Source organism: Gastrolobium bilobum, unplaced genomic scaffold, assembly GCF_033153095.1.
Source record: "Gastrolobium bilobum isolate Gb01-03AN ecotype WA unplaced genomic scaffold, APGP_CSIRO_Gbil_v1 utg8724, whole genome shotgun sequence".
Classification (NCBI taxonomy): domain Eukaryota; kingdom Viridiplantae; phylum Streptophyta; class Magnoliopsida; order Fabales; family Fabaceae; genus Gastrolobium; species Gastrolobium bilobum.
Window position 1 is genome coordinate 27,356 of NW_026897617.1, and position 8,150 is coordinate 35,505.

At 39.3% G+C, this 8,150-nt stretch overlaps 1 non-coding gene across 1 annotated transcript; it reads right to left on the reverse strand.

The window, feature by feature from the left end:
- Positions 1-3,980: 3,980 nt before the first annotated feature.
- On the reverse strand, positions 3,981-4,087 carry LOC133308664 (small nucleolar RNA R71). The gene has a single exon (XR_009751198.1). It is a non-coding gene; the product is annotated as a small nucleolar RNA R71 (small nucleolar RNA).
- Positions 4,088-8,150: the final 4,063 nt, after the last annotated feature.

Genomic DNA, 8,150 nt, shown 5'->3' on the forward strand with positions numbered 1-8,150 from the left:
ACATTTATCTTTCTTTCTCCTCTTTAGATTCTGATCTAACGGTGTTGAGGAGTGATAGACAAAGATAGGTAAAATAACCTATCATATATATATATATATATATATATATATATATATATATATATATATATATATACTGTTAAGAAGTTGATTTTTTATTTTATTTGCATATATTTCTTTTATGATTGTGTCTCTGTATTTATTGCATATTGATACCACAATTATTTTTTTCTAAATGGAATTCATTAATATTTTTTTCATTATATTTTAAATCTAAGAGTCAAATATTATACAGTAATATTTATTTTTTTTCTTTTTTAAATTTATTTAAATATTTTTTCTTGATTGTGTTAATTAAACGCTTTGAAATGTGATTTTGTTTTATATATTATTGTACGGTAATTATATTGAGCTAGGGCCGGCAAAATGGGCTGAGCCCGCCGGGCTGGCCCGCCCCGCCTGCCAAATGGGGCGGGCTGGGTTGAGTTTTTCAACCCACCAGCCCGCCAAACCCGCCAGCCCATATGGGTCAGCCCGCCAAGTCCTTTTTTTTTTTTTTTAGGTTACCCAATTGTTATGTAGCTCCGTATCTTAGATTTCTCTGCATGCAAGTGGCTTTTTTGAATTGTTGTGGACTGCTCATACAACACTTTGTTACTTGTTTTGTTACTCTATTTTATCCTGATATGATTTTATTTTTTTATTATTATTTTTGGAATGAAAGATACATATTTATATGCAGATTATTAAACACTGATCTTCTTGGTTTCATAAGCACATTAGGATTTTATGCAGATTTTTGTATGCTTTTATGCAGATTTTTTTATGTGATTTTATGCAGAATTTAAGTTTTTGTATTTTATTTTATATTCTTTTTTTATTTTAGGCGGGCTGGCCCGTAGCCCGCCAGCCCACTCATAAAACGGGCCGGGTTACTCCTTTCAACCCATTTTGTCAAAACGGGCCGGGGCGGGCCAGCCCATTTTGGGCGGGCTAGTGGCGGGCCGGGGCGGGCTGGCCCATATTGCCAGCCCTATATTGAGCACAAGTTAAGAAATAAAAAAAAATACAAGTTACCTGTAACACCCTATATGCATCCAGTTTGTTAACATCAAAATGGTATTAAGTGCAGCTAATTAATTAAATAAATGAGGAAGCTAAACTCATTAAAATGTGGATAAACTTTTTTCCATTCTTTATTAAGTGTAATCATTACTTGCATGTCAAGTTAATTGCATATCATACATGATTTGTTCAACTTTCTTACTTACAAATTACATATATGCTTACTTACACATTTCAATATTCTTTATAGATCTCATACAACACCTATTGAACCTCCATTTGTATATCCTACATAATCTAAGCCATTTCAAGATCTTAAGTACTAATTCTATAAACATAGTTTATATGTCACAACATCAACTAACCAAAGTAATTCGATTGCCTACAATACATAAACTTATACATATCCTCCAACAAAAGTAAATGACTCAATATAGACATAATGGCATAGACAACCCCTATGCTCACATCAAATATAAACATATCATAATGTATCCAAATAACAGTCATATCTAATATACATAAATATCAAATGATAGCTATGCAAGTTTTATGTCATGCTACAATCTCAATGTCGACCTCTTGCCACTAGATGCATCAACATCAACAATCTCAGTACCTCTAAAATGTGCCCCACATGGGGTGAGATTTTGACAAATCTCAATAAACTGGGGTTCTTAAAGGATCACTCCGCCCCAAGTTTACTTCTCAGCATAATAATAATAAAATAGTTTAAATATGGCAGAACAGTTTAATTCTCATAAAATCATATAATGCAGTATATATCATGTGATGTATGCAAATACGGTTCAATTGGCCAGAGAAAAATGTAGGCATTACGCACGTCTGCAACCTACTCAAAACATAAGGGATGCAGCTGATATGCGTTCAACATATAAGGAAATCTAAAGCAAAAAGAGAAAGAATGTTAATTAAATCTTAAGCAAAAAGGACAATAATCACTGTTGATTTGTAAAAATCTTAATCAGAGATTGCATACTGATTTTGTGTTGATTTCGTAGGAAAAACAGACAAATTGGAGCTAAAGAGGAAAAGTTAAACTATATGACGCTCATAGCGTGAAGGGAGCCTTTCAGGCAGAAGCTACCACGCTACTGGCGTGGGAACCACGCAGTAGCGCTAGACCCTCAAAAAGCCCATGCTTGCAGCGTGGAAACCACGTTAGTTGCGTGGTGCTCCAGGATTATAAAGAAAAACTCCCACGCTCACAGCGTGGTAACCACGCTAGTGGCGTGGGAGGTGCAGACAATCATCATTAAATCCTTTTTAAATCAGAGACAAGATTATAGTGAGATGCAGAAAAGATTAGATCAAGATTCTCCACCAGGTCAAAGACTCTATAAATAGAGACTCAGACCTCAAGAGAAAAACACACTTTTGCACGGGAGAAATTGCGAGCAACAGGAATCAGAGCGAGCTTTCGGTGCCTGAAGAATCAAGATTTCTTCTTCCATTCTTTCCGGTTAATTTTAGTTTTTTGAATTCTTTTGAATATTTTGTTTTATCAGACATTAATATGTCTGGCTAGTTTTTTATATTGTGGTAAGGGTCACAACCCTTGATGTGAACCCCTTGTATTTTGGTTAAGTTTATGGTTAATTATTTCAATTGAATTTATTTTACTCTGTTCTTCATCCATAATTCTTTTAGAATTCGCGACTCTATTAGGATTGCGAGGGTGAGGGTTTTCAATAGGAATATTGGGATTCTAATTCCTGACAAAGGGTAAGATAACTGTTCATGTATGCACTAGGGATAGGCTATATGAACTGCAAACGTGGAAAATTCACTGGGCTTAAAGATTAACTTGAAAAGGGATTTCTAAGGGATTAGGATTCCAATAGGGTTAATAAGGTTAAGATCACTAAGGGATTAGGGCTTAACTAATTAATTATATATGGTGAATTGTTTGATCAATTGGGTAATTAAATATAAAAATTAATCAATATTACAAGGTGGGGATCGGAAAGGTGTTGGCGTCCTTTACTGCAATAGTTTTCTTTACAATATTTTCTCAAATCTCAACCCCTTTTACTTTAAGTTTTCAACTTCTCTTTGAATTGTTCACGAAATATTGAATAGTTCACAATTGTCACAACACAATTACTTCACAAATTAACTTTTGTTCATCCAATTGAGAAAGGAATAGTTAAAATTAAACCTGGTGCCTCAATCCTCGTGGGACGATATTCTTACTCACTTTTTATTACTTGGTACAATCGGTGCACTTGCCGATTTTACGCAACAAGTTTTTGGCGCCGTTGCCAGGGATTGACTACGCCTAATTTATTTTTAACTTTTGAATTTCATGATTGGATTCTGTTTTGTTACTAACCTTTTTGCTACAGTTTATGCGAGGTAAAGTTCATCGAGATTCTTTACAGTTTGATCCAGAAATCAAGAAAACTGCAAAGAAAAATCGGAAGCAAGCCAAGCAAAGAAAGCAAGAAGAATCTTCAGGTTCAAAGCAACACAAAGAATTAGTGATGGCAGCTAATAATCAACCTCTGCCTCATCCACCACCTGCAGCGGAGTTGATGGAGTCAATTCTGGCTCCTATGTTCACAAGGCCGAACTAGAGTGTCGTCCGGCCACAGATAGAGGCCAACAATTTTGACATCAACCCGTCTCTGATTAACCTGGTGTAGAAGAACCCTTTTGGCCGAGAGGATTACGAAGATCCTTACGACTTCATGGATAGATTTCTGAGAATCTGTGACACAACCAAGCATCATGGGGTGTCTGACGATGCCATCAGACTCAGGCTGTTTCCCTTTGCTTTGACCGGAAAATCCCTCAGTTGGCTAGACCGACAAGCTCCTAACAGTATCCGAACATGGGATGATCTAGTAGCTAAATTCTTTGCTGAGCATTTTTCGCGGGAAAAGTACAACAAGCTGGTGAACGAAATCACCAACTTCATTCAGCAGCCGGGAGAGACGCTCTGTGCAGCCTGGATGAGATTCCAGGAGTTGATCAGAAAATGCCCTCAATATGACTTCCCAGATGAGAAGAAAGTCAGAGTCTTCTATAATGGGATGACACCAGAAACCAGGATGGTTGTCAATGAAGCAGCCGGTGGAACCATCGAAAAGAAGACAGCAGCTGAAACCCTAGAATTGATTGCTTACCTAGCACGGAACGATAAAGCTTCTACGGTAGTTCCTCCAGTTCAGTCAGCTCAACCCAAGAAGGGAATTTTACAACTGGGGAACATTGACGCCTCATTAGTTGAGCAAAAGGTGATTTCACAACTGTTGGCCAGTTTGAATGCCAAGCTCGACAAGATGCAGCTCTCAACATCCAAGGTAGATGTATTTGACTGTGAGTATTGTAAGGAGCCGCATGATACTAATAAGTGCCTTACACTCAATAGAGTTGAATCATTCCAGGTCAATGGAATTTGGTATGATCCAAGGCATCCACAAAATACTCAAGGTTACCAAAGGAATCAGAAGGGCGGCCAAGGGAAAGGAAGCAAGGGAGCGGCCTGGATTATAAATCCAACAACTATCTGCAACATCCTCCTCTGCCACAAAAGGGCCATCTGAGTTGGAGAAAGCGATGATACAACTTGCCAAAACTACTAATGATCACATAAAAGAGACCAGAGCCTACCACAAGAACCAGGATGCTTCCATCTGAAACTTGGAGAGTCAGATAGGCCAGTTGTCTAGGAAGTTGGCTGAAAGGTCTCAAGGACAGTTCCCAAGTGATACAATTGTGAATCCAAAGGAGGACTGCAAGTCCATTGTGACTAGGAGTGGAATTGTGATCACTCCTTAAGAAAAGCCAAAATCGGTTCAGCCAAAGAAAGTTAATGAGCCAACAACTGAGCTAGAGCATGAGAAAGAAGTACAAGCACCTGTCAGTGAGCAAGAAGAAGCAAATGAGAAAGCTGTTGAAGCTCCAAAGCAACCGATGGATTTTTCTCGCTTTGAGAAACCTCTATATCCTATGAAGCTCAAACAGCAAGCACATAAGCAACAGTATGCCAGGTTTTTAGATATATTTAAAAAATTGCATATTAATATTCCATTTACTGAAGCTCTTGCTAACATGCCTAACTATGCTAAATTCATGAAAGATTTATTGTCTAGAGGTAAAACACAGTTCAGTTATCGTGAGGAAAAGGTTGTGATAGAAGTTTGAGTTAAGATTAATTTCAGAAAAAGTCAAGTAGGTGTTACGGGTTCCATGTTTTCATCCCTTTGGTTAACCCTGCTTGGTAGCATATTTTACAAGTGGATTTTGCTCCTTCCCTTGTTTTGCTATAGGTAAGCAGAGGGTAAGGCCTTACTCTCCACGTTACTCCATAGTACTTGGAGTTATATGCAAGGAAACCATGCTGCCTTCTCAAAAGAGCATGGATTCACATGGCAGTGCTCCCCATTCCAGGTGTTTCTCCCTCCTTTCTTCAGGCTAAACTACCCCAGGATCTTGAGAATGCTCCACACGCCCTTGTCAGTGTTTCATCAACCGAGTGGTCCCGGGATGAGGTTGCCAGCCCAAAGGGTTTCACAAAATCAATAAATTAAACCAAAGAGCAACTCAAAATTCATTTATAAAATATGTGTTCCTTACAAAGTTATCCTAAGACAAAAGGGATTACTTCTATGGAACCCTCACCTACTTAGAGGAAGTTAGCTCCTAGTGAGCATTTTTACAAAAAGAAAACAAAGAGATGACGAGTCCTAGGATGGGCGCTGATGATTTTCTTTATGAGGATTGCTTGTTCCTTTTATAGGGTTCTTCATTTGATCTTCATTGTTCCTTTCATCAAGGGTCTTGCTTTGTTTAAATCCTCTCCAATGGTAGCTTTGCTTCTTGCCAGCTCAGCTCCGAATAGAAATCCTCTCCAATGGTAGCCTTGCTTTTTGCCAGCTTGGCCTTAAATGGAAGTGGTCCCCCTTGCTTTTGGCTCCCTTTGTGAGTGGGAGTATCGGATTCAGGGAGGCACCTCCACTCCTTCTGCTGCAGCTGACGTGGCGGCTTTTGATTGCTCAGCTTCTTTGCTTTCGTACTGTAGCAGAGGTAGCACCTCCACCTTCTCTGTTGTGGCTGACGTGGCGGCTTCACATTGCTTCCTTTGATTGCTGTTGTACTACAACAGGCTTTTTTTTTCTTTCTGCGCAACACTCCTTCTCCTCTCTTCATTTTGTGGTTCCTTCTGATGGGCCTTAGGTGTCCTGAACAAAGCAAACTAACCCAATAGTCATATGAAAAAGATAATGTTAAATTTGCTCCAGGTCTACCTTAACTCCCACTTTCGGTATTGCTCTGGTCCACTATTCAAAACAGTTGCTCTATATGGAAAGAAGAAGGTTGAAGGGAGTGATTTATAACCAAAACATGGGTTTTGTGGAACAATTTACACTTAATGGGCCTCAACTCTTGAGGACCATCAACACCCCAAAACTAGATATTACTCGTCCCGAGTAATCCTTCACAACCAACAGTCTTCTTGTGGCAGGCTAATGCTCCTTGAGATTATCGATGAAGAGTTAACTTAACTCCTTCCATCGCTTCATTAGAGCACTCATCTGACTTGTGAGTTTCACCAGCTTCATTGTGTGTGTGACCTCTTCCACTCTTTTAGTCAGTTTCCCACAGAGTTGCTTCCGGATTGAACTTTTTGGCTTGATTTCTTCTCTTACTTCTTAGCTCCCTTCTCTATTTCTTTCTTTTCAGGTCTTTTAACTGGAAGTCAATTACCCTTGTCTTTGCATAAGGCTGACCTTCAACAGCATGCTCTTTGAGCGGCTCTTGCTCTCACCTTGATGACTTGAGCTCTTTGAGCGAAATTTTTGGAGCAGAGGAGCTGACCCCTTTTTTTTTTTTTTAAACCAGGGGCAGAGTAATTTATTTAAACAGCCTGAAGTTCTTTCCTTGGTAACTCAATAAGTCCACTGAATAACAGAGTGTCCGATTTTTGGAGTGCTGCTTTTTGTGCATGGTGTTGCTCCAAATCAGAGTGATGCCCTATGTTGCTTTGTTAGAAACTGTAAACTCTTTAGGGCATCTCAAGGAGCAAAATCCTGGGCAAAAAGAATCATTGAGTAGATCAGGACACTTAGGACGGTAAACTTAGCAAAAATTAAAAACAATATTTTTATAAAAAAGTAAAACAGGGTGGCGAATCCCTGGTACACCACAGAAGTCATTTATCTAAGAGCAAAGTCAGTAACATTCCACCACAAAACTTTCAGGCATTCATTCCAACAGATTTAAACAAGTTAAAAAGGATAGGGAACGAATGAACCTGGGGTCACCGTAGCGACCCTTAATGCTCTCCAGTTTCTTGTCTTGCTCCGCTAAACGGAGCATTTGTTATTGCTTCTGGAGGGAAGACATTTGGAAACGGTGGATATGGAGTTTGTCCCTTGAATTTTTCTCCCCAGTTACTGGCGAAGATTTGATCCCGAGCTCTGTAGTACAATCGGAGTTGAATTTCCTCCTCTTTGTTCTTCATCAATTCATCTTTCAAGAGCCCGATCTCCTCCTTCCAGTCTTTTCTGTTTTTTTCGTGGGCTTGCTCCCTTTCTTCCATTTTCTTGTTCATCATCTCTACTGCTTTCACCAGGTCTTTCACCGTGTTTTGCAAGGTTGAGGATCCTTCTCCTTCCTCAATCTTCCTTTTCAGAGGCAGTGGTCCAGCATTTTTTATCTGGTCAAGTTCATTCTGCAGGGCCACCTTTTCTTTGTTAATGAGCAAGCTGGCTTCTTTCAGAGATTGCAGCTCCCTTCCAACTGTGTCTTCTAAGGCTTGCACTTGAGTGGCTAGAAGGTCTGCTCCGAGACCGAACATAGTTTGACATTGAGTCATGTCAGTTGTCTCGACTAGGAACTGCCTTCGTCCACTCTTTGCAGGAGCTCTCTTAAAGGGAAGTTTTTCCCTTCTTGGAGTTTTCTGAGGTTCTTCCTTCACATTGCCCGAAACTTCAGCTTCTTCTTCTTCCTCCTTTCCTTCTTTTTCTTCTTTCTCTTCTTTTTCTTCTTCCTCCTCACTTTCCAATCCTTCATTGTCTCTGATTGGCCTTTAGACCAGACCTCTTGCACATTTC